At 28.9% G+C, this 27,652-nt stretch overlaps 1 protein-coding gene and 1 non-coding gene across 7 annotated transcripts in view; one reads left to right on the top strand and one right to left on the bottom strand.

The window, feature by feature from the left end:
- wge (BAH domain and coiled-coil containing protein winged eye) overlaps positions 1–27,652 on the top strand; it is a 339,615-nt gene that overhangs the window by 63,554 nt on the left and 248,409 nt on the right. The window lies entirely within an intron of this gene.
- TRNAG-GCC (transfer RNA glycine (anticodon GCC)) lies at positions 8,959–9,029 on the bottom strand. Its single transcript has one exon. It is a non-coding gene; the product is annotated as a tRNA-Gly (tRNA).

Raw genomic sequence — 27,652 nt, 5'->3', positions numbered from 1 at the left:
TTTCAAATTCACAAACTTCTAAATATGTAAATACTCAAAACCACAGTTTTTCAAATTTCTCAATAGATTTATAATATTATTTATCTGATCAATAAAAGCACAATCGAATTTAAATAATTCCTTAAGAATTCCTTAAAGTATTCTAAAAATCCAGACTTCCAACATACTACGTATAAACAATCAGTATAAACAATCAGAAATTTTATAATTAGTATAAATACATAAAAATCAATATTCTATGTCATGAGTCAGTGACGATATAAACAATTAAGTAAAAACAGAATTTTTAATGTATAAATACATAGTCAAACATGATATATTTATACATAATATATATAAATAAGGATGGACCCATTTTAAACCATACCATTTTACAACGATATAGATCATATGCTAGTATTGGAAAGCATTTAACCATCCATGTTTATTTATTGGAAATGCAGGATGCCATAACTTATAGCACGTATATGGGATTTTATACGATTGCATTTTACCAGGTTAACGTCTTCGAGATTGAACGCAAAGATACGTCTGTTGTATTATAATTTTATGGCGCACCATCAAAGTCCCGGTACAAGTCGCGATGAGAATGAAATAGCAGCGGCCCTATAGGGTCCATCAATTAACGAAGCTAACTAGTCTGCTACGAGGCGTCATCGATCCCTTTTCACGGACAAATTTTTTGTCCGTGCGGATAAATACTAGCCACGATCGACCAAAGGACTGAGTCCTTTCGAAGCGACACTAACGAACGTTTGTAGGCTACTAACGAAGGTAGAAAGGAGCCTAATCGACGAGGATCTTTACTACTGCTCACCGTCTCTCTCTCTTTTGCTGTTACCAGTTTGATTTCTTTGTGAACAGCACCGAAAAGATAGACTGTGCCACCTTTGTCCACGTTGCAAAAGGCAATAATCCTATTATGGCGAAGGCTATGTGGAAGATGGAGTGGGGGAAAGTGGAAAAAGAATGAACAGCGAGTGCTTCTCGATTAGGGCTTGCTAGAGAACTCATGAGCAAGATTACGTAGCCACATGCTTTAGAAAGGGTTGAGGTTAGGTCAGAGGGTGTATGCTCACGTGCAACTTAGCTTAACTTCCTTTAGTTCAAGTATTCTACCATTTGCCTTATTTGTTCACGTTTCTCACGTGCGAGGACAGATTCTAGGTTAGGTTTTCCCTAAGTGTCCTTTTATGGAGCGTTACGTAAAATTAAGACGAAGTTAAAAATTAAATTCAGGTGAGTGAGATTAGGACACAAATGGACATTTTTTAAATTTAGAAATATTTTTTTTATGTGAAGTATATTTTAGTTATATTTTGAATTTTAGACACGTTTAATTTTAATCATATTAAAGTTTTTGTCTTAGTTTTAATTTTGTATTCAAACTTTAATTATATTTTTAACTTTAATCATGTTTAAATTATAGTTGCATTTTTGTCGAAATAAATTCTTATGAAATTTTTATACAGTTCCTATTTAATTATTTCTTGATTAAAGGCGGCAAATTTAAACTGTCAAAGTATATCTCGGTCTCCTCTATTTGAAAACTAAGAATAATTTACATCCTTTATAGGTCTTGTAATAAAAATATCGAATGAGATAAAATTATTAAAAATACAGAATAATTTTTAATTCAGACATTTCTACTTGAAGGATAAAATTTACCAAATTTGAAAGTTTAATAAACTACAAGTTTCAGAACTTATGAATTTATGAAACTAACGAAAAAAAGTTATAAGTTTGCTTTATATGAAAATTTTAGTTTTTTTTTTTCAAATAATATATAATAATTTTTCTGTTAAAATTCTGTAATAATAAATAATAGTAAATTACAATATTGTTATCAATATTTTATTTGATTAAAATGAGACGTGGAAAGGCTAAAAGTAAAATAAGTGCTATTGATTATTTATTAAATAATTTTGATTGAAATAAATTTCAGTGTAATAAATTTAAATAAATTTCTGCGTAATAAATTTAAATAAACTTCTACGTAACAAATTTAAATACATTTCTATTTAACGACTGGAAATAAACTTCTATTCAACAATTTAAATAAATTTAAATACACTTATGTATAACAAATTTAAATAAGTTTATATTTAACAAATGTAAATAAACTTATATTGAACAAATGTAAATAAACTTCTACGTAACAAATTTAAATAAATTTATATTTCACAAATGTAAATAAATTAAACAAATTTCAACAAATTTATTTTAAAAAATTTCAATAAATATAAATAAATTTCCCTTCAATAAATTTAAACCGTTTTTTTATTATGAACTTGACAATAATTATACAACACGAAGTTTGTGCCGTCATACTGTTTAAATAGAAATTCGAAATTGTCGTTTGACATTGAATTATTTAAACTTAACATACCGATTTGTACCAGGACGTAAAAGAAGGGGACTATACCTTTTGCATACACCTGATATTTAAAACTCAGCCGACACAGTGTGAAATTGATTTTTTTTTCCTTCTCGTGACACACGCCTGTTGTCCTGAATGTGCTGCTAGTAAATATTTCATGCGCGTTTTATCATTATCTTTCTCATGGCAGATGTACGAGTTACGCGATCAGTATTTTTTACATGTCGCGGCTGTATAATCATGGCTTTCAATGGGATCGTTTGTTCTCGTGATACTTGATTCCTAGGAACCAATTGCGTTATTTCTTTCGTAATGTTCTTAGAAGAGGTGCTGGTTAGTTTAATCACTGTTCGCAGTTTCTACGTCGTTCTTTCACTTTGTTCCCCATCCTGTTATTTCTGAATTTTTCTCGATAATATCACGAAGCGAAGAAAAGGTATTGACTCACCTTGTGCACCTGTAGATTTTATATAACAAAAAACGAGCAGAGTGTCCTGTATAATGGCTCAGAAATGGTGCATTAAAAAATTATTGCTAAAATACGATGTAAGGTTGTTGTACCTAGTATGGAACACTTGGTTTTCACATCTGGGTAATAATAGAAAAATAAAGGTAACGATAAAAGAGAACAAAATTGATAAATATTTGTAGGTTAATGGTTTAGTATGATAAATGATTCTATCAGACATGTAATATGATTATTTAAAAAATAACTTTATTAACTCTTTGCAGTCAAGGTGTTTTTGCTGATTGCAAAATTAAAACTTATTACTTGAAAAATTTAATGAATTCTCAAAGTTATTTCTTTATTACTAATTGTGTATTATTTGACTATTATTTGTTTCACTAACTTTATATATCACATATTAGTTTATACATCACACACATGTATGTATGTCATATGTGTAACACTATAAATATACTTAAAAAGTACTTATTCTAAATTATTGAATTAAAGCTAATTGTGAGTGTGAGTCACATTTTAAGTGCAAATGCTTAACATCTAAAAAGTTTGTACTGTAAGTTTCTGTGTAAATCAGTTAACAAATGAAGCGTTGAGTGAGTACAAAATAATTATAAAGGAGAACTATATTTGATTTGTTCCTTTTATTCACAACTATGATACTCTATAATTATATGAACTCCTATAACAATTACTCTAATGCTCATGATTAGTGTATTAGTTTCTATTTTGTGCATTATGTAGTATGAGTATAGCAATGGTGAAATGACCATCACGTTAAGAATAGGTAGATTCAGGTCACTAGATATTAAACTTGTAGACCTTTATTTGTGAGGAATTTTTTTAGAAAAAGTTTAATGGGCAGGAATTAGTATGCGTTAGGAATTATTGCATGAATTCACACACATATTCATATACATATATTCATATATATGTCAATATGTACAATTAATACATGCATTAAGATATACATTAATACATATGTTAATACAAGGATTAATATGTACATTAATGCATATATTATATGTACATTATTATATTTATTAGTACATATTAGTATGTACTTATTACATATTGCATCAAGATATACATTAAGACATACGTTAGTACAAGCATTAATATGTATATTAATACATACATTAATAAATATATTATTTGTACATTGTTATACATATTAGTACATACATTAATGTATATATTTACTGAAATTACTCCTTCATTGCACAATTGTTTCAGTTAATAAAAATTATTTATTAAATTCTAACAAGTTTTAATATTAATAGGAAAATAACTACAAATAAATATTTTGTATTTATAAATTTATATAAAGAGAAATTATATAATATTGCATATGTACAAAATTTTAATACAGCACAATACATTGTAAATTGTAAATGCAAAATACAAGAAATATTTCCAATAATTTTACTAATTATATAACAATTTTATTTTAAGTTTATTATAAGGTCTGTATCATAAGTTTACTATTTTATTTCAAGTTTGCCATAAGTTCTATACTATCTGTTTATTATATTTAAGTGTACCATACAGAAAATTATAACCCTTTACAAAAAAGTTTACTGTGTATTTTAAGTATTATAGCTGGCAAAGAATAGAGTTTTCTAACCTCATTTTTATAAATTTATTTTGTTTAATTCCATGTACTTGTATGTCCTATTGTTTTTCCTTTACGTGTTAAGAACAGTTATCCATTAAAAAGAGATAATAAATAAAAAAACGTGGTTAAAAACAAATTAAAAACGTACGGAGAATGTTTTAGGAAATTAATAACTAAAATGTACAGAGCTTGTTCGGTGATTATCAAATGATCACTCTATGATTTATGTAAGCAAAACACGCACTTATATGCAGAGTATAGTATTTACCTTGAAATTTCAGAGAATTATTACTGCCATTTTATGAACGATCGAATATTGTACAATATTTATACTCAAACTTTTTTTATATCTGTTACAAATAAGGGAGACACAGACTTATATTACATATAGACTTCCGGTATATTGCCGTCACTAGATTTTCAGAAACGTTATTTGTAGTTAGTAATATTAGAGTTCCAAATTTAAATATATTATTTAAAAATTATTAAAATATTATTAAAGTTACTGTGAATTAAAAATGTTATTTGAATGTATATTAAATATTCAAAAATGTTATTTGAATTGTACATTATCTAGGAGTGAAATTGGAAAATAAGGTGAAATCGCAAGATATACAAATAAGAGTAAATATATTTTGTATTACCTTAACTATATTTAAAAAAAATATTTGCATAGATAATCACCGACGATTGACCAGATATGAGTATTTTGCATTTATTACGAATACCATATTATTTGCCGACAATTTCAATTTATTTTCATGTATCTTATCTCTCCGTTCCCGACAAAGGTGTCCTATTCTCGAATGATAGAAAATAATACAAAAATCATTATCACATACATACATTTTCTTTGTCGTTTCGGTTCCAGCATTATAAGTTACGCGCCACATAATGAATAATAAAGAGAAGGTTCGTAAAACCGTGATAATTTGAAAACTGCCCTTAATAAAATTCTTTGAATAGAAATAAGAGAGCTGAAACTACCAAAGCCTGGCGGAGAAATATCTTTTGAACAGAAGTTAGGTAGATTTATTAAAACCGTTCTTTTAAAAAAGAAAAGTTCACGATGTTCAAAACTGCTGTTTCGAACCAAAATTTGAAGACTAATAAATAAATTTGAGCTATCTTTTGATTAAAAAAGAGATACATATAAAGGACTGTAAAGTTCTAAATTATATGTTTATATAGTATATTATATATACTATTATTTAATATCTTTAAAAATTATAAATAATAATATAATATGTTTACATATTATAAATAATAATATGATATGTTAACCATATGTAAGTATAAACAAAAATAATTATTTGTTCAATGAATATAGTTATTACTATGATTCATAATGCATGTAAAATAAATCGGAAATATTTAAAATATTCTGTGTTTTACGTAAAATATGCAAACTACGTAATATGCAAAATATTTGCATAAATATATGCGGTGTAATTTATTTTAAAATAGCATCGTTAACCGAATATTTAAAATAGCGTCATTCAGACGAATTCAAAGTCTATAAAAGCATATAATTATAGGAATAATTTGGGAATCACTGTTAGTTTGATTCTTAGCCTCGGAATCGCAGGTTATCGGGTTTCGTTCCAATCCACCCTATTTTAACTTTTCGCTGTTTTAATTTTGCACAAGTGTCCTAATTCGCGGCCATATTCTCGTCGAATGAACTGAAGCTTCCAAATTTCCCTGACTGTTCGTTATTAGGTCGTTCCAAAAGTTCGTATCGTATTTCATATGAATATATTAAATTTCATTAAACTTTTGTGATATGAAAAAATTTCGTTCTTTATGCTATTTATTTTTTGAAGATAACTATAGAACGTTATTATTTTGAATTAGTAATAATATATTTTAAACTTGATAACATTATTTTAATGTTACTGATTAATACTTAATTATTAATATTTAACTAATACTTTATTAGTAAAAATATTTAATTAATACTTAATACTTTAATTAATTAGGAACATTACATACTATACTTAAATAATAACAGTATTTAATACTCCTATTTCTAACATTATAAAATGATGTTATTAATTAATATTTTAACATTAATGTTTTTCTAAAATTATTATGAAATATTATTAATCAACGTTATTAACTATAAAATTAATTATAAAATTAATAAAAATATATTAATGTTACAAATTTCTTTATCATTCTTTCTTAGGTTCAATTTTTATTGTTTTAGTCTTCAAAAGAGTTTCAAAAATTGTTAAATACTGATTTTAAGTTTAAATCACATTATATAATCATTTATGTGCCACATTATTATTTTGTACTACCACTAAATCATATAAAACAGAGAAACACGGACTACTCTCATTATATTGCCGTTTTCATGAAGACTAATGAAATTTCCTTATCTTTTCAGCGTATGGTCAGCGTTTTATACTACTTTTTGAAAGGAAAACTACATTTTTCAATTTTCACAAGAAAAAATGATTTTCTACTTAAAAAGTGTAATTAAAAAAAAGTAACAGAACATCACAATTTGCAACTATTACACGACATGGTTGTTTGAGAAGAACAAAATTGTAATCACAAAAAATATTTTTGATAATTTCACAATTTACAAAATGTATATTTTATCAAATATTGTAAAAATATGTGATATTACTTTAAGGATTGAAAAGCGCAAAAATTCTCGAACCATCTCAATATATTGCCAATTCCAAGAATTCTCCTCATTCGCAAGTATTTATCATTCAATCATAAATTATACATTTGACAATTAATTTCAATATTGATTATTGATAATCGATCATATATAAGAAAGATAATTAACTAAACATCCTATAAAAATGATAATTATTACAGCGAATTAAATGAAATTTCTGTCAGCTTCGTGGTTAGGAAAAACTTGTTAGTTTTCCTTAAGTTTAAAAGTGTGGAACTTGATTTCCATTGTATAATAGAAATTCCTCACCTAGGCTGTAGAAGATTTTATCGTCTTTTCTGCGTTAATAGCACGAGGTATGCGAGAATTCTTTTTTTACGTTTTTCTGACAATTTTCTTCTAGGTAACGAGTGAAAAGGGCTTTAATAGAGGATATAAATGTCAGACAGATAAGGTTTTATGACGTAACCGACAATGAGGCTTTCATACGCAAGAATTCCTTCTTTTTTTACGAAATTTCACATAACTTAACACTTCATGTTTTTCTGTTGACACGCATAACGCTTTGACTGTAGCGATAAATTTTGCTGAGGATATTGGTTTTATGCCTGCGTTATGCTTACGTCCGGATTTAAAAAAAATTTAAATTTCTTCCGTTTGGTGCTATCACTATTCTTGTTACTATTATTGCATTTATTACGTTTGTTTTTGTGCCTTGAAGTAAATCACGATTCGAGATAATGTTCAATAACTGTCAATCAACGATTTAGAATTGCAATGCAATGATGTAGAATTGACCCGTAATGGTCACACTTCATTAGAATGACAGACATGGAACGTTTAAAACCCTTGCCACTAGAAATGTTTCTCACAAAGAAGCTACTCGTTCTTTTAACTTGATAAAAATGATAAATGATCTTTGAAAGTTGTTTTCACACACTTTATAGCTGACTTCAGAGAATTTAAACGTTCAATATGAAGAAAAATTGAGAAACGTGAAAAAATTGAAAAAGTGATGGTTTTTACGGGGAAAGTCAAAAATCTTTTGAAAATAATAATTAAAATTGGGTATGCAAATGTTATATACGTTATTACGTTATATTATACAAAATGAAGTATATAACAAATATAATATAATCATGTAATATAATAATCGACTACTTTAACACTAAACCTACCGTAATATGTATAATGTGTACTCAATTTGAAATTAAAAATGAAGTTAAAAAATAAATAAGCAAACGACGAAACATATATTAATATACACATCTATTCTTTATCTTGATGAAAATCAATGCTGATCTTAAGGAATGTACTTTAACAAAATGTGTACCTTATAATAAAAAACTTGTGGATCAGTCATTTGATCGGTTTGGTAGTTTTAGTGTTAAATCGAAAAATTGTAATAAAGCGAGATGTGTCAGTACATGTTTAACCAACTATAAACCGAAGAACTATTCTTCTTCTAAATTAATTTATCTTTTTTATTTGTTCACATTAAATTGGTATTTAATCTTAACATATTCCATGGAAACATTTTATATTTTGCATAATTGTTTTCTTTTTATAACTAGAAGTATATTTGACAAACTGAAATAGATAAAACCTTTTAAAATATTAATTTTTTTCTAATTTCTGAAATGTTAAATGTTTGTAACGAAGTTTAAACATAAATAAGGTAATTTCATATAAATTGTATTAAGCAAAAAGAAAATAAAAAAAAGAAAAGGAATTTTTTGAAAAAATGTTCTTTTTTCTAATTTCTAAAGCGATAAAGGTTTGTAACAAGGATTATGTATATAAAGGTGACTAGATATAAATTGTGTTAAGAAAAAAAATAAGAAAAAGAGAAAACTTGCATCGGCCGGGAATCGAACCCGGGCCGCCCGCGTGGCAGGCGAGCATTCTACCACTGAACCACCGATGCTTGATGTCATACCTTCATTTATATTCTACCTTGTCGATACATATCAATCTTAGTTTAATTTTATGTATTTCGTGTTATCGCACAAAAACTACTGAATATTTTTTCGTAAAATTTTGCACAGAGATGGATCCGATGTTGCAGATGGTTTTAGAACAAGTTTTATGGTGATCAAAATTGAAAAAGTGCCACACAAGTCAATGTAACCGTAGTTTCATGAATGGTTGCACATTCTCTGTTATTACGAATGTACAAAAAATATAGTTTATTAAAAAGCTGTGGTAGTATATAGTTTCTAAATTTTTAAATAGCTAAATTACTTAATTACTGAATTCTTACATTACTAACTAGCTAAACTTTTAAATTACTTAATTACTATATTCTTCAAATCTTCAATTCCTAAATTCTTGGACAGTTGAATTCCTATATTACTAACTAGCGAAATTTCTAAATTGTAAAATTTAAAAATTCCTAAATTTGCAGACTAACTTCTGAAGTTTTCAAGTTGCTAAATTGCTAAATTAGTCAATCGTTAAATTGTTAAATTTCTAAATTCCCAAAGTCCCAAATTTCCAAATTCCCAAATTTCTAAATTTCCAAATTTCTTAATTTCCAAATTCTCAAATTTCCAAATCTCTAAATTTCCAAATCCCTAAATTCCTAAATTCCCTAATTCCCAAATTTCCAAATTCCCAAATTTCTAAATATCCAAATCCCCAAATTCCCAAACTCTAAAATTTTCAAACCTCTAAATTCTCTCCAATTCCTAAATTCCTAAATAAATATCTGCATTCTACATTCCTAAATTTCTAAACGACTAAATTTCCAAATGCCCAAATTCACAAACTTCCAAAATCCCAACTTTTCTACACTTAACTCAAAAACTTGATAACATAAAAAATAATTCCAATGTCTCACTTTTTTCCCACGAAGAACCATATATTCTCACAAGTGTTTACCAATGGCGCGCGGTCTTATTGATGCGGTAAGTGACACGTGTTTGACGCTACCTCTTGAAACGGATACGAAGGGTCTGCGGCCAGAACGACAAACCCGAAAAATAAGAAATGTGGAAAGATTGTCCACCACTATATGCAGATAAATTTGCAGCGGTAAAAACGGTAAATGATCGTCCGAGAGTCAAGTTTAATGACAAAATACTCTAAATATGATTTTTGCTGCCTGTAGCAGAAAATTTATAAGCCTCAGTGATACTTGTTTATCTTGTGTTGTTTTAGTGAGGATAGACAAGGACAGTACATATTTAGTTTCCAAAAATGTGCAAAAATGCGTCTTAGTAATTTCAAGATTTTTAAGCAAAGAAGCAATATTTTGTCATATTTTCTTTTCAGAGGTACTCTTTCTACTTCACTCAAAAACCGTATAGAGCCGGATTTTCACTTCTAAAATTTTATTTGTATATACATAAATTTATCTGTATAACTTTATTAAAATGAAAAGCGATTAAAATGAAAAGCGTTTTCAAAAGCGACATTGCAAAATCGGATTCTGTGACACTCTCCATCATTATATGTATAAAGAATGTTTCAAAGAAGAAAGAACAAGATGTTGCTTTCTCGCCTAAAATTCTAGGAACAACAAGGTTGCATTTGTGAATAGCAGAAAGTCTACTGTTCTTGTCGCTGTTGCACAAAGCAACGCAGATTAAACAAGGATCGCTCGAAGCTTTCCAGTTTCGCCGCAGGAGGTCTTCAAAGTTAATTTTGAGCTGGAATTTGAGGACCTAGAAATTTCGGGATATACGTATTTGAGAATTGTTGGATTTAGAGATACAGCGATATGGGAATCTAGTAATTGCGGGTTCAGGAATTTGAAAATGTTTCTATATGCTGTCGTTCGTTAACATTTTAAAGACACATTTTATATGCATTCGTTCGTTATGAAGTTTTAAAAGCGAAATTGCAAAACTGGCCTCTGTAATGTTGAGAATTTTTGGATTTGGGGTTACAGACATATGGCAGTCTAGGGAATTGAGGGTTCGGAAATTTAGAAACATAAAAACTTGAGAGTTTAGGGATTTATAATTTGAAAGTATGAGAATTTAGCATAAGAATTTGAGGACTTAGGAATTTGAAAGTATAAGTATTTAGAGATCTTCTATTTTGGGTTATAGAGATGTGGAAACTAGGGATTTGAGAATCTAGAAAATTGGGGACCTAGGAATTTGATGACATATCAAATTGAGTGTACTATGATTTGGGGATTTAGGAATATTAGAGTACAGAAATTTGAGAATCCTGGAATTTAGGGATCTAGAGATTGGAAGATCTGGGATGTGGGGATCCAGGAAGTTGACTTATGTATTTCAGTGTCAAGGGTTTGAGTATTTAGGAATATGAGAGCCTATGGATTTAGAAATCCTGAAATTTGAGAACATAAAGACTTGGGGATCTAAGAATACAGAAATTTAGACATTTAGACATTTATAGACATTTAGGTATCTTATATTCTAAAATCTATATTTGGAAGTTTTAAGATTTGAGAGGTTAAGAATCTGCGAAGTAAGGCCACTCAGATATTTGAATATCTAAAAATCTAAGAATTTAAAAATTTAGAAAATTTGAAGTTTTGATAAATTAAGAATTCGACAATTTTTAATTTTTACCTCTTGCGGAAAAATGATAAGCTCCGCTTTTTCATAAAAATAAGTTTTACAAATTTCCGTAAATAAAATCGCAAGATAATAATTTTTCGTACTAGAATAACCTTTCGCCCCACATATTAATCAACATTCCTCAGAAAGTCTGTATCTTGTGCAACTCGAATAATTACAGATACAATCCTTCCAGATCAAAGCGACAGTAACACGTTCACTAAAGTGTTAAAAATTGAAATGAAAAAGTGCCCTAAGAATTTCATCAACGTTCGACAAAATCATAGCGGTGAAATCAATTTCAGAATTTACCGATGGCATTGTTGATAATCGTTAACGAGTGCCATTCAACCGGCTGATATCAACGAAAGAGACGTTAGCTGGAACGTGAAATTCTCATTGAACGCATTATGCACGCGTTCGTTGAAGTGAATTAAGAACGAAGGTGATTGTTATCTGTCGTCAATTATTCATCCACTTTTAATGCATATGGAACGGCGTGTGCCCTTTGTTCCCTTCGAAAGTCCAACAACTTGGAACGAGATCACGTTATGTGACACGTAAATCCGATCGTTCTCGATCACTATTCTGTGACGTTAAAATAACGATATTTTGCCTGTCTCTTTATGGCAGTGACACTGAAAGGTACAGTCTTATCAACCCTTCGGAACCAAGTTCGATGCAGACTTGATTCTACTGAAAATCTGCAGCTTCCTTGCTTGAAAGTTTTTGTTCGACGGTATATGTCATTAAAAAAATTTGTTACTGTTCTTTATTGTATAAATGTATAAATTTACATTTTAACGTACAAATTCTAATGCATAGGTGTATTTCGTATGTACTATAATGTACAGTTATATAATTTTTCTTCGTTTAATTTGCTTTCATCTAAAATTTGAAAAGACTTGACGATTTGAAAAGTCGCGATGAAAAGATAGCGTCACTTCTGTTTAGCTATTTCGCACTAATAGTCATAATATTACTCGAGGTGTTTAAAATTCTTAAATTTATCTCAATCAACCCTCATAAAAAAGATCCTAGTTAATACTTCTGATAATTCCTAATATTTCTTTTACATTGCTAACTAAATGCAGTCATTTCGAAATAATTATTAAAGCAATAAAAATGATAATTTTTATAAAAATAATATTTAAATCGTCAAGTAATTATTTTTATTATCTTTGAATATGCATCATCTTTTTCTGGTTATTACGAACAATTTTTACTCAACACTGTTAACTGGTGTAATCGTTTCATGATTAATGATACATTGTGGGTCAATGTTAAACTAGGTTGTTGCGTTTACAGTCCGCGACAAAAAGATAGCCTCGCTTCCTTCTTAGTTATTCCACACTTTTCAATCGTTCTAGTATTACATTTAATTTTTATAATATTATTTATAACCACATTCGTGATGTTATTTAACAGAAATAATTTATCGATTTCATGATCTAAAAATCGCATTATGTAAATATCAGTCCTGTAGAATGCGACAAGATATGTCTCTACGAAATAATTAAAAATACATTAATATTAATCTTCGAACTTTTTTATTTTAATATTTTGTACGTTTACCACGCTGTCCAAGTTATTTGAAAATTCAGTTTGAAGAGTGTCTTACAATTTTTTAGTAATGTTTTGGTCCATGTTTCGCCAGCATTCTTAAATAGCGAGTTTTAGTTCATTCACCGTTGAATTATTTTTGTAGACGCTTTTTGCAAGTAGTCCCCACAAATTTCTATTGTATTCATGTCAAGTGAACGAGTTTTCCAGTCCAATTTATTCATTTGACGTTCTTCGAACCACTGTGCAATTATGCGAGCAATATAAATAAGTGCACTGCCTTGTTGAAATGTAAAATCCCCAACTCCAGGCATTTGAGGAAACTGTGATTTTATAGCATTAAGCACGTTTCTGCACGTTATAGCGTTAACTTTATTGTTTAAAAACACAATTTCACTTTTCCCTTCGTAGCCAATCGCCACCCACAACATAACTGATCCGCCACCGACTTACGTTTTCGATAAAAGCACTTCGTCCTTTCTTAAATCGCGATAATAATACGAAAATTCGACTGATGTATTTGATGTAAATTAATTTTCTTTCGTCTGAAAACATTATCTTTTCTGTCAGTAGTCCATGGCACTGTTATCCCATTGAACTTTGTACTATCGCAAACATTTTTAGCAGATAGTAGAAGTTTCCTTTTTATTTTTCTATATTTAATTGTTGGGGTAATTTTTAATCAGTGTTGAATATTAAGAATGTTATAATTCTAGTTTTCTATTGCACGAGCAGAGAGTCCAGAATTTGATGTGATCAAGTAAAATAGTTCTTTTCTCCCGTTTTTTTAAGGTATGACCTGGAGGCTCGAATGTGGAATGTTTTGTACTATTTTTAATAAAATTATCTACCACATCTAAACTTCTTTCAATTCTTCCTGAAATTTCCCTGCGAAGAGGACCCATTTCTTTCTAGGCACGAATTCCTCGCTCTTTCAAAGTTACGGTTCCACCATTCCACTTTAAATGAATATTTTTCCGTCATTTTTACCAAAAATTTTGTTACGTACAGGTCAACAAGCTTTTTAAATCTAACAAGAACAGTGAAACAGTAGACAAATAAACCGAACCTACATTTCTGTTGCATACTTATTTCCTATAACTTTTATGTTGTATCGTAACATTGTACATCTTTTGTTTGAAAGACTCCATCACGAAGAGCTAAGATGCAGTTACTAAATTTCATATATCGAAGATAAATATTTGATATCATTTGATTATGAGAATCTCGTCGCGGATTCACCCGAATCACCTGATCAATTTTTCGTAATCACCCGGTTCAGATTTCGATACCCAGATACGTTCTGTTTATAATATTGCATTCTTTTTCTGTACACAAGCATCTGAAGTTTCAATGAACATTTCACTTATGTAGTTGCGTGAAAATGACCCTGCATCCGCCATGCGAGAGTTAATCGCGTGTCCCGAAAACCATCAAGGGACATTTTCGAGGAAGAAGCTGTGGCAGTTAATCTCGTCTGCTGGTTCAGAAGGGTACTTATATTGATCGGCGGAAAATACCCTGATGTTCCTTCCCTTCGTCCCAAGTTTTGAAGCTATAGTAATTGCTGTGATTACGTTTCGTCGTTGAAGCAAACGATAATGTGTTGCTTTATTATTCACCTATTATAAGAAAATGAAAATGTTAATGAAACGTCGTAAAAAACGAATGGGTTGCGAATTTGCGAGTTGAGGTAGTGGTAACTTAACATATGCTGGCAATTTAATAGTAAATGATAGACGTAGTAGTGCTATTTATGCACTCTTCAGTTTATTTATGTATGGAGATTATAACAAAAGTACATACATGTTTGTATTGCATGTTCATACATGGAATGTTGCATGTCCATACATGGATGCATGAAGCATATAATAACAGTAAGAGGTACAGTTTTCAATTTAGGGTAAAAATTTAAGACGTTATTTCAAAATTAAAGGATAGAGTATCTCAAGTTATAACGCTGATGGGTTTTTAATTTGTTTAATATTTTACGAAGTTATTAAATCCAACAGTTGTTTGTATTCAATTCTTAATTGCAAAATAAACATAATTTTTCAACAGTTTTGCAAAATTGTTCCATAAGATGCTAATTATTATTAGTCATATGTAAAGATTTTAGAAAATATAGTCGTACTATTTTTAAAGGCAACTCAGCTGATAAAAGAGATTCTTTCTAAAGGGTATTTTTGTAACAAGATTTTTAAATTATTGCTATTTTTTTAAATGAAATCATATATTTGACTATTCACATACTTGCAGAGGATGAAATTACAAATTTAACTGTATCTAATACGTGCAATTTCGATCATATGGTACCAAGATATTTGAGCCTTACGTGCATCTTCCGAAATCATGCGTCTTATACAAAATGGTGGCTGCTCGTATTGATGCAGTACCGAAGTCTCGTGAGAAATGATGTGTATACATGTAGAATACTTATGAAATTGTTCTGAAATGATTCAAAATTTTTTAACATTATTCATATTAACTTAAAATTGGTTCAAAACTATCTATAAATATTTAAAGATATATACAGTTACAATGTTAAACAATGTTAATAAATTTGTAAATAAAATTATAAAATTATAAAATTGAGAGGATCAATGAAAACAGATATTATAAATTTACAAGTAAAATAGTTATTGTTATTAGATTGTTATAGCACGTTTGTGGTACTAAATATTATAAAGCGATGTAGGTTTAGTGACGTCCATTTTCTATGGAGCTCTGGAATTGTATAAAATTACGATAAAGTAAAATACATTAAAATTAGGTAACGAAATTAACTGAAATTTGATAAAATCACCTGAAATTAAATAAAACTAGTTAAAACCAACTGAAGTTAATTAAGTCCGACTAAAGCCAAGTAAAATTAACTGAAATTATTTGAAATTAACGAACATCAACTAAAATTAACTAGATTCGACTAGAATTAACGGGAGTTAATTAGGATAAAATAATATCTACGAAGATTAAATAAAATCGACTACAATGGACTAATGATAAATATGTATAAACGACTAAAATCGGCTACTATTAAATTAACTTAAATTAAATCGACTAAAATCGACTAAAAGTAAATACGAACAAAAGTCGTCTACAAACATTGACTAACGTTATTTTAAATCGTTTACAATTGATTAACGTCTACGAAAATCGACCAAAGTCTAATTAGAATTAATTAAAACGAAGTTCAGTCGACCAAAATCGAATAAAATCATTTAAAAGTAATTAAAATCAGGTAAAATCGATCAAAATTTTAACAAAATTGTCTAAAATCAAATAAAATCTCAGATTGATTAAAATGAAATAAAGTCGACTAAAATCGCCTGCAATTAAATAAAATGGATTAAAATTAGACAAAATTGGATAAAATTGATTAAAGTTGAACGGACGAACTTATGTAAAATCGACTAAAATCAAATAAAAGCAACCAAAACCAATTAGAATTAACTACAGTCAACTGAAATCTACTGAAATTGAATTAAGTCAACGAAAATGAACTACAATTGAATATAACCTCTACAACTAACATTAACAAAAATATTTAGAAGCTTCCATGTATATTTGCCATGATGTATAATTAAAAACTAGTGTAGTGCTCCTTTTGTATCTTAACTCCTTCTACTTTGACGAGTCTCGCTCGTGACGCACTCACAGCTCAAATGTAACAAAATTTACTCAAATCTTTAATACTCTTCAACTTAAAATTTCGATTCAACTGTAATTTGTATAGTCAAGAGTCGCTAAATATAAAATACTCACACTTCAATTTTATTTGTTTATCTTAATATTATAGCTATGAATAGTTAGGTTCAACTGACTTCTATTTTGAGGAGTTGCAGTCGCGATGCACTCAAATGTAATGATTTACTGAAATTTGTTATACTCCTTAACTTGAAATTTTGGTCCTACCTTAATTTGTATAGTCAAGAATCGCTGAATATAAAATACATTTAAATTTTCTTTATTTCAATATTATATCTATGAATAGTTTAGACTGACGCATTTCATAACAAAATTGTACGGCGGGGTTACATATCCAATGTATCTTACTCCGAATAATTACTGCATCTACACCTTACTCCGAATAATTACTGTATCTACCCCTTACTCCGAATAATTACTGTATCTACAGCTCACCCCCAATAATTACCAACATCCCAAATTTTTTGTTCAGATACTTAGGTCTAGGTATAGTGTATCAACGTTTGTAGCACCTGTGCTTAACTCGCGATCTGATAACGACTAACCACCCTGTGGCAAGGGTGTCAGATAGGGTGGTAATGCGCGTGGCTGGATGCTCCTTTGGAGGCGACCCTAAAGGCGCCTTTCCGTTTCGTCGACACGACACACGAGCTCCCTCGTTCCGAGGAAGCATCGTTGGTGGAGTTGTTTCCTATTCGAGCGTGATAAAGGCATCATTATACCGGGAAAGACGAAACTTCGAATAATTACTTGAACGATTGAAACTTGTGGAGTCCAGTTAAGGCGATATTTCCATTCTGCTGTCGATTTTTCATGATTTATCGCATGAATTATTGGGTTATTTTTGCTTCAAGAATCTTTGTTCATGTATCTCCTCACGTTTCGATATAACGTGGAGAAATTTTTGAGCAATTATAGAAATTATAGGTATTCAAATTTAATTTTCGTTAGTGAAACTATAATTGCAAATTTTTACATGGTATTTTCAATGAATATAATGAGTATTTTCAATGTATGAATATTTGTCCGAAAGAAATTAGCAAAGAGGATTTAGTCTGCATACAAGTGGCCATCTTGTGAAGTAGGATAATGCAAGACAAGATTTTTTAACAAAATGGCAGTCGTGTGAATGCTAAATTCATAAAAGTATTTTCTTTAAGCGGAAAACAAACAAAACATTTTTGTAAATATTGATATTTTTCTAGTTTGTATGGTAGATTTTTCGTCAATCAACTTCTTTTGAGGTTAGGTTATTTTTTATATTACTTTTGATATTTTCACTGACAGACCTTCATTAATCGACTTATTTCAAGTAAAATGTATTAGAAATGTTATTTAAATGTAAAGTTTATTTTTTATGGAATTCATATTTTTAATTAAAATTCAATTTATTTTCAATAAATAAAGACAACATTACATTTAATAATAGAGACCAATATCTATAAAAAATGTTAGAATTTTCCTGTATAAATTTAATATTGCCTTTACTTATTAAAAATAAATTGAATCAAATCATACGTGCTCACTAATAACCTAAGAAGGTGCATGTGACCTTAAACATTCAATTAAATTTGAGTATGAAATTTGAAAATCGGAGAATTTATGATTGAAATATCGTTTGAAGTTACTTTGTGAAACATGATTTAGAAAGAAATGTGTCATAGGGGTGCATTTTCCAATGTTTTATCGTACAATCGTCATTAACTTCGTTATTTTAATAAATTCATGTATGTAGTATTCAAAACACATTTCCAGTATCTTATCCTCTAGAAAATGCAATAAAAAAATAGATTTTTTAAATGTTTTGAACGAGAATAATAGAATTACCCTTAAGTGTGTTATATTTACAATCGCGAACGGTTCTTTAGTTTCTTCAGGGTTGGTTTTGTCCAATCAGCAGAAATGATTCAATAGTAGACGTATAAAAAAATGTAAAAAGCATTGATGACGTACAAAAAGAGATAATGTCCACATACATATGTATGCGGTGATTAGTTGCTGAATTTAAAAAAAATCTGAAGATGTAACGCAGAGATGTGTCAGTATCCTTGAAGAGATTAAAAAGCAGCATCTTAAGAAATTAATAGTTTTTATATGAGGGAAGAGATAAGAGATACTAGTAAAAAAGTGCATGTTAACTTTCCAAATTGATTTTCTACGTCAATGATTTGTAATTATGTAATAACCGATTTATTGATGCTAGATTTTATTTAGTAGACTGTTACAGCTTATTCATGATATATATATAATACTACAAAACGACGGTGGTTTGACTAAAATCTGCAAAAATTAATTGTAATTAATTTATATTTACCGAAATTACACCAAGTAACTGAAATTTATTAAACTCAATTAAAATAAATAAAAATGAATTAAAAGTAACTACGATTGAAAACAAAAGCAATTGAAATAAACCAAAATGGATGGAAATTAATTGAAAGTAATGACAATTAACCAAATTTAATTAACATTGATTAAAAATAAATAAAAATTAACTAAAATTAACAAAACTGAACTGATATTGACGGTAGTTGGTTAAAACTGACTAAAACTAACTCAAACTAACTAAAACTAACTGAAGGTTACTAAAGTGAACTAAAATTGAGTAGAAATAACTAAAATTTAATTAAAAATGATTAAAAATGATTAAAAGTAACTAAAACTAGCGGAAAGTAACACAAGCAACGAGAAACAACGAGAAGTAACGAGAAGTAACGAGAAGTAACGAGAAGTAACGTGAAGTAACGGAAAGTAACGAAAAGTAATGAAAGAGTAACGAAAAGTAACGAAAAGTAACGAAAACAACGAAAAGCGACTAAAATTAATTGAAATTAACCGAAATTAACCGAAATTAACCGAAAATAACTGAAATTAATTGAATTTAACAAAAATTGACCGAACTTAACCGAACTTAGCAAAAATTAACCCAAAATATCTGAAATTAACGAGAATTGACCGAAATTCACTGATATTAACCGAAATTACCTGAAATTATCTAAAATTGACTAAAATCATTTAAAACCATCCCAAATTATCAAAAATTATCTACAACTAACTTAAATCAACTATAATTACATAAAATAAACCAAAGTGTACTAAACTAAATTAAAATCAACAAAAATAATCTAAAATCAACCGTAATCTACTACAATTAACTAAAATCAGCTATAATTAACCAAAAACATATAAAATCATATAGAATTAAAGAGGATGATCAGTACCCATGTTCGCGAGAGTTTAAACTTAACCAATACCTTCGTATTCAAAATGAACAACTCCTTCCCAAAACAAGTTATAAAACTCATACCTCATAGTTTAAAATACTATCAATCTGTTAATATTTGCTTCTTTTTCCTGTCTCCGACTCAAGACACTGTATTAAAATATTACATTCTACATACATTACAGCAAATGTACCTCCATTAGTTATTAATGAAGACACCGCACTAAAAGGTAAAAATTCTCAAAGCCTCATAAATATAAATGATTTAAACCTGACATCGCTGCAATGTTTAAAATTATTTTGTTAATAAAAAAGAACTGTTGTAAAGTTGTTCTCTTATCCGTATATCACACCGTGTAATAAATACCGGCTGGAAAATAAAAGTAATCGGTCGATTTTAGGCGTCACGTTGATCGATCACTTCCAAGAAAGCTCGCATTATTTAACGGACGATCTCGAGATGTAGAGAGTCTGCGAATGCTGCCAACTAGCCTTCTCGAAAATCCTCGAAATAGATTGCCGTTTTTCTTCTTCTGGTGCAGCTCGTTTTCGCGAGCACCGTATTGAAGTGGAGGAAAAAGAGATCACCTTTCCTTAGACAGCCTCTTTGTTTCCCTACGACGCGTACCAGCATAAAACGATCTGGGATCAAAGCTTCATATCTTTCTTTTGTGTTTTAGAAATTTAAGAAATAAAGATAACACGATACCGGCGGCGGTTCTTTTCAAAATAATTTGCGTTTTGTTATTAAAATTTGGAACATATTTGCAATGTTTTGTTATTAAAATTTGAAATGCATTATCAATGTTTTGCTATTAAAATTTGAAATATATTAGCAGTGTTTTCTTATTAATATTTGAAATGTATTAGTAATATTTTGTTATTAAAATTTCAAATGCATTATCAACGTTTTGCTATTAAAATTTGAAATTTTTAAATATCAAGTGCAATATTTTGAGATTAACTTTAAACATTAAAAGAGTAGAAGTCTAATGTTTTATAAATTCAGAATACAAGAAAAACAGGAAATGAACACAACTCCAATTAGAAAAGTAAAACAAAGGAACATAGCAAATGCAACAAATTATATCAGCGATTAAATTATGAATAATTCATCCTCAACAATATTCCCCTTAAAACGTTCCAAAAACCCGTGAATTTAGATGCCAATCTAATACAAACCGTGAACGTTCCCTGCTAAGTAATTCACATAACTTACGTTCAACGCAGAAAACTTTTAAAGCAAATAACTCAAAAACTTTCGAGGATCTTCCCCCGCATAGAGTATGATTTGTAAAGAGGAAGAAGCCTACTACATTTCCTGGAGGTTTCATTAAAATTATCATCTCTAAGTTGTTGAACTAGTTGATCCATTGTTTGTTTGAATGATGAAACAGCTATTTTATTTTGAGAATATTCAGATTAGTGTATGGTGAGTGTTATTTGTGATACTTTTAATTGATAGAATTTTTTTAAACATTTTATACCTTCTTCAATAATTATTTGACACATAAAATATGCTGTCATAGAATATTGTCGTTTGTTATAATTGGTAGGTGGTCATTTTGCATTTTGAATGTTTGTGAAAAGCTTATATAGTTATTTTTATAAAATTTTTAACTACAACTTGATATGTTACAAATATTGGGTGATATTTTTGTAAAACAGGACATTTTCAGTATCATAATATATCTTATGCTTTGTTACAATTTGACATACAAGACATAAGAGTATAATATTTATTACAGTCATTAGGTATTTTGTATTCAGAATAGAGTGCATATATGTATACTCATTTTCATCAAATTTTAAGTTGCAAATAGGTAAAAAGGTAATAGGTAACTCAAGATATTAATACATTACATATCAGTACATATTAATAATTAAATATTAATACATACATATTAGTAACATAAATATCAGCTACATTGATATGTTAATTACATAACCTAATGTTTAATGTGTACACCAATTACATAAACCAATATACTAATATGCTGATTACACAAATTAATAATCACTTTTAAAAGGAAAATTGAATTTTCCTTTATCTTCTCCTCGCTCTGCAAATTGCTGACCTATTATTATCAACAACTATCATTGTTAAGATACTACTTTAACTTCATTTTTTCGAATTTATTATATTATTTTAATCGAATAAAGCACGTACTTATATCAGATTTTGAAATCAATTCTAACACGAATTTCTTTTCTTTTGTTTCAGGTAAGGCAAATATCTTGGAAAGTTCGTGAAAGTTGATAGAATTTTGGGGAACAAGGTTTCTAGAAGTAAAGTAACAAAACACGGTAACTTCTAATTAGCATTTAACTGATAAAATCGAGACAGTAATTGGAATAGTATGCAATTAGTCATAAGCTAGGTGCACATAACTTCGCCATGCTAAACTTTAGAGCGTTGTATATCTTCATTGAACAGCTATTTAGTGACAGTTGCAAATATATGGTATAGCATGTACTTTTATCTAACATCTGCAATAAATTAGTGGTTAAAAATTGATTATCTATTGTTCTCGTATAAATATAGCAAACAGTTATGTTTAGTGAAATCGCAAACATCGTGTACGTAATGGTGTAAGAAAATTACGTACAACATCCACTGTAACGTATAACCAAGTTAAAATCTACAAAAAAGTTATGTATGATAAAGTCTGAACGATTTAATATTCAAACTTATACCGTATCGCAGAAAGTACCTGCTGAATTACGTAGTTAACCAATAATTGTTTAACAGGTATAAATAAAACAAAAGCTAGAGAATTAGTTACTGAAGAAACTAATACATGAAAAAAGTTTCGATATTTATTACACAGTGCATTCAGAGTAAAAGAAAATCTGTTTGAAAGCCAGTGGCGAAATTGCAAGTACGGCAGCATTCGTTTAAGGCAACTAATTATGCAGACAAGAAAATGAAAAGTAAACCATGGTTTCGTATAAAAGGAACACGAAGTTTATTAACATATTAACATTTATATTAAAGTAACTGGTTCACAAATTACAGCGCGTATTCACCGAGTGAAAAATAAGAATAACCACACTCGACGACTTGTCTTTCACAAAAATATTTATTACTCGCTAACGGGTTGCGATTTTTGGATGAAACGCTGTAAATTGAAGCTTTTCTTCTTTACAGAATTCACACTAATGCTTTTTAGCGACTCCACGTGCTAGTTTATGAATTCTTCGCGGATAATTTGAAGAAAATGGCGTCGTGTACACCTACTATATACAACAGGGGTTTGAATAAAAAGACTAGTTTATGATATAACGCGACAAAATTACGTTTACGTGTGCAATTAGAACCATGGTCGTTTGAAAAACGTATATTTTGTTAGTTTCAAAGGGGTACACCTCGCGAAACGCGCGTAGGATAGATAAAATTTTTAGCGAGAAATACTGAGAGAGACGTTTGACAAGTGGTCGGCCTTCACTGTCTGCTTCCCTCTCTCTTCTTCTCTTTATTTAACAGTCAGACTGTTGAAGGTTCAATAGTTAGGCGATCATCTATCTTGACCATGAGTGAAACTTTTCATTTGTACGCGAAGGATAAACGTTTTTATTGTACTTTAATCCTAATACTTGAAACTGTATTTTTTAGTAGTGTTTTTTCTTTTTCAATATAATCCAGTATTATTGACCTAATGATTCTTGTATTACTAGTACTATTAAACAAGAAATTCTTGCACATCTCCTATTATTGAAAGAGCAGTTTTGACTCGTTTCGGTTAGAAAATATTTTTAATGATTTTTCTGAAATCTAGTATTATTAAACGAATAATTTTGGTACATACGATATAATATCATTAACCGAGTAGTTTTGTATAATATTACTAAAGGAGCAAATTTTATGTGAGTACGTTATTTTTATCTTGAAAACGAATCTAACCATTTTGGTGATATAAGCAAAACCTGTTATTTTCGATTACAAGGAAAGGTTTTAACTGGTTTTCAGCTTAAGGAAAATTCATTCTCATCGGTTTATGCAATAATTATAGTTCCTCTCTCAGTTGTATGACTAAATATCACTAGAATCATCCTGATAAAAGAATTTACTCAAAAATTTTTAATTTGAGATCTCTAATTTTAGCGGAATTGATTTTGTATTAGTGCATTATTTTTTATTTTCTTTATTATTTAATTTTCTTTCTTTGTTAGGTTATTTTAGGGTTATCAATTATAGTATCAATAACAGTGATTATAGAAAATCGAGGATTTATTTAAAAAATTTTTAAACGTCAGTATCTATAAGATTAATTTTTGCAATTATTTATTTAACAGTAATATTTAATTTATCTGAAGAATCTTTTCCAAAATAGATTAATTATTAAGTTTATTTTAATTAGAAATATAAGTATTTTTAATGAGTGATCATTAAGAAGAAAAATATTTCAATATTTACGTGTCGCAAGATGTTCAAATTGCTTTACTGCAAATGTCTAAAATAAATCCCTTAGCTCCCCAGAAATTAAAAATTTTTAATTCTCAAATTTCCAAGAACCACTTGAATATGTGCAGTAATTAAAGACCGACTAATAACAGTATTACACCACTCGTTTTCTATTTTTGAAAATCAAGTACGTAAAACTGAAATCTTACATATTTAAAATTAGACTTCTAAATTTGTAGACTTAAAAATTCTTAAATTCGTGGATTTTTTAATTTGCAAACTTGAACATTCTTCAATTTATTGATTTCTAAATTAGTAGACTTGAAAATTTTTAAATACATACATTTACAAGTTTCTAAATAATAAAACTTGTTAGTTTGTAAATTTTAAAATTTTCAAATTTCTAGTATTCTAATTTTGTAACTTTGAAGGTATTGAAAGTAAATAAATCCATTTTTTAAAAATATCTCTGGAAAACATTAATACTTGATAAGAAAATCTTAACTTTATTTAAACATTAGACATTAATGTTAATATTAAACTCGTTCAAAACCCTTGATATAACATCTTACATTTGCTCGTGAATTATGTCGATAAAATCGATAAAAAAGCCTTATATAATTTGTCACAAATATACTTTAACAAAGTTAGAGATTACATAAATTAAATTTCGAATTATCGAAACACCGTGGATTGCCAGGTAAATATTGTCTGTAGAAAATTCCACGTGTCACATATGTTTAAAAAAGAAAGAATCGAACAAAATGGAGGGAAGAGGGAGTACGAAGAAGAAAAATCAGAGTACGAAGCTGAGATACAGGAGGAGACGAGTGGAGCGTGGCGTAAAAGGAGTAATAAAAGAAAGATGAGAGGGAAAAGAGGAATAAGAAGAATAAGAGTATCCAACCCTGCCAAGAGACCCTCCGAGCGAAGGCATACAAAAAACTTTGTCTCTCTTCTTCTTTTCTTTCTTACGTATTTACTCGCTCGCTCAGTCACTTAGCGAGTCTCGTTCCTCGGCTTCCTTCTTTTATCTTTTTTTTTCCCTTCCTCTTCTTCTTCTTCTTTTGACCCTCGATAGTGACGTACATAGGAAGAAGTTAAGCGCAAATCGTCGACAGATGATCGCGGCGCCGGTAAAAACGATGCTCACCGCGAAAGAAACACCCTGATAGCTCCTGAGACAATCTCCACTTCCGGTTTCGACCACCGTCAGCGTAAATGAAAACCTCTTTTCCCTTCTTCCTTTCGTATGCTTATTGTTGATTACCATTCTTACTTTGATCTTAAATTAGCTTCTAAAGCTTACTGTACAATTTACCATAAACTAATAGGGTGAATACTCTTATAGGGATAATTGAGGGATTTCTGTTATTTAATAGATTTGCTCAAAAATTGATGGAATATGGGAAAGTTATGATATGAAGGCTTATTCATGCAATTTCAATTTATTCATACATTTTATAAAGAAATAAACTAATACATTAACAAATATAAAAATAAACATAAGTAGCTGCACGTTGTCGTAAATGGCAATAACTAAACATAAAACAAAATTGGAAAGAAAACGTAAAGACGGAAGTTACACGCACACACCGCTAAGGAGAACAAACCTTACTTCATAGTTAAGTAACAAAATTTAAAACAATTTAAAATAAAACAAAAAATACAATAACTTTAAAAAGATTAAATGAATTTATTATTTAAGAAAAACGGCTTGGAACGACGTCTTTAAAATTTGTTAATTGATTTATGATTGAACAATTCTAAATAAGCTAATATATTTTTGTACGTGTGAAAAATTATTAACAGGAAACGACGAAGATGTATATGTGTAGATTTTATATTTTAACAGATGAACGTTAAAAGAACCTTCTGATCCGATCAAAATCGAGCGCTATCTCGTAAGTAATCGATCGACGTACGATTTAATTTAATTTAAAATGAAAATTCAACAAAAGAATCAGTGTAATCAATGTGTATGAATGTATCAATGTAGTAATATTACACAAATTCAAAGTACATTGAATATTCAATTATGCATTGAACAATCTCTTAAATATAATTGTTTAAAATAGTATTACGTTATAGTACAAAATTGTAGCATTTATGGTCGTAAAAATATTCGTCGTCAGTTTTTGCGAAATGTTTTTCTATTTGCGGAAATTTTTCTATAGCGCAACAATTATAGCTTTCGATTAATTATTATAATAAATGTTCCTGAATCTTTCATGCACAATTATAGCTTTCAATTAATTATTGTTACAAATGTTCGTATATCTTTTCTGAACCAACAATTGTAGCATTTAATTATTACAAATTCTCTAGTATTATTCATAGCAACAATTGTAACATTCAATGAATTATTCATACAAATGTAGATAACTGAATTAATAATACAATACTAGTTGCGTAGATATGGTATCGAATTTTAATGTTATTTTTATCCTATGAAAAGAATGTATAAAACTAGGAAGTATTCTTTTTTTAGATAGAATATACTAGTTTAAATAATAATAGTATTCTCTACTATTATTAGTATTAGTATCTTTTTTAAATGAAAAGATAGGAAGCTATATTGTAGTAATTTCTATTGTAGTAGTAAGCTTTCTATTAGTAGTAAGCTAAGAATGTTAAATACGGTGATAATGTAACACCTCGATTACAAATAGTGCATGTGATACATGTGTTAATTCTGAAGAAAATTCGAATAATAATACTAATAATAAATTAATATGTATAGTAACAAGTACTAAAATGATAGAGCAATAACATAGCAATTAGTTATAACTTACTGGAATAGACATAAAATTTAGAAAACTTCACAAGTCATTAAATGGCAACAGTATTTTCAAGTTTTATACAGAAATAAAAGTAGCTGATAAAGTGTTAGACGTAATGCTACGTACAGATACGAACGTATAAAACGATGATATTGCATCAATCATCAACAAGTAGCCGTCATTTTTGCATGTAAATGTATTTATATAATACATTTAACTAATTTCACTAAATTTCAGTACCTTCAAATTTTTACACCTCCAAATCCCTAGATTGGCAAATATCTACGTTCCCAAATTCCATTACCAAATTTCGATGTCTTCAAAATTCTA

This window comes from Megachile rotundata, chromosome 6, assembly GCF_050947335.1.
Source record: "Megachile rotundata isolate GNS110a chromosome 6, iyMegRotu1, whole genome shotgun sequence".
NCBI lineage: Eukaryota > Metazoa > Arthropoda > Insecta > Hymenoptera > Megachilidae > Megachile > Megachile rotundata.
Note: the sequence above shows the minus strand (reverse complement) of the source record. Positions and strands in the feature narration are given on the sequence as shown.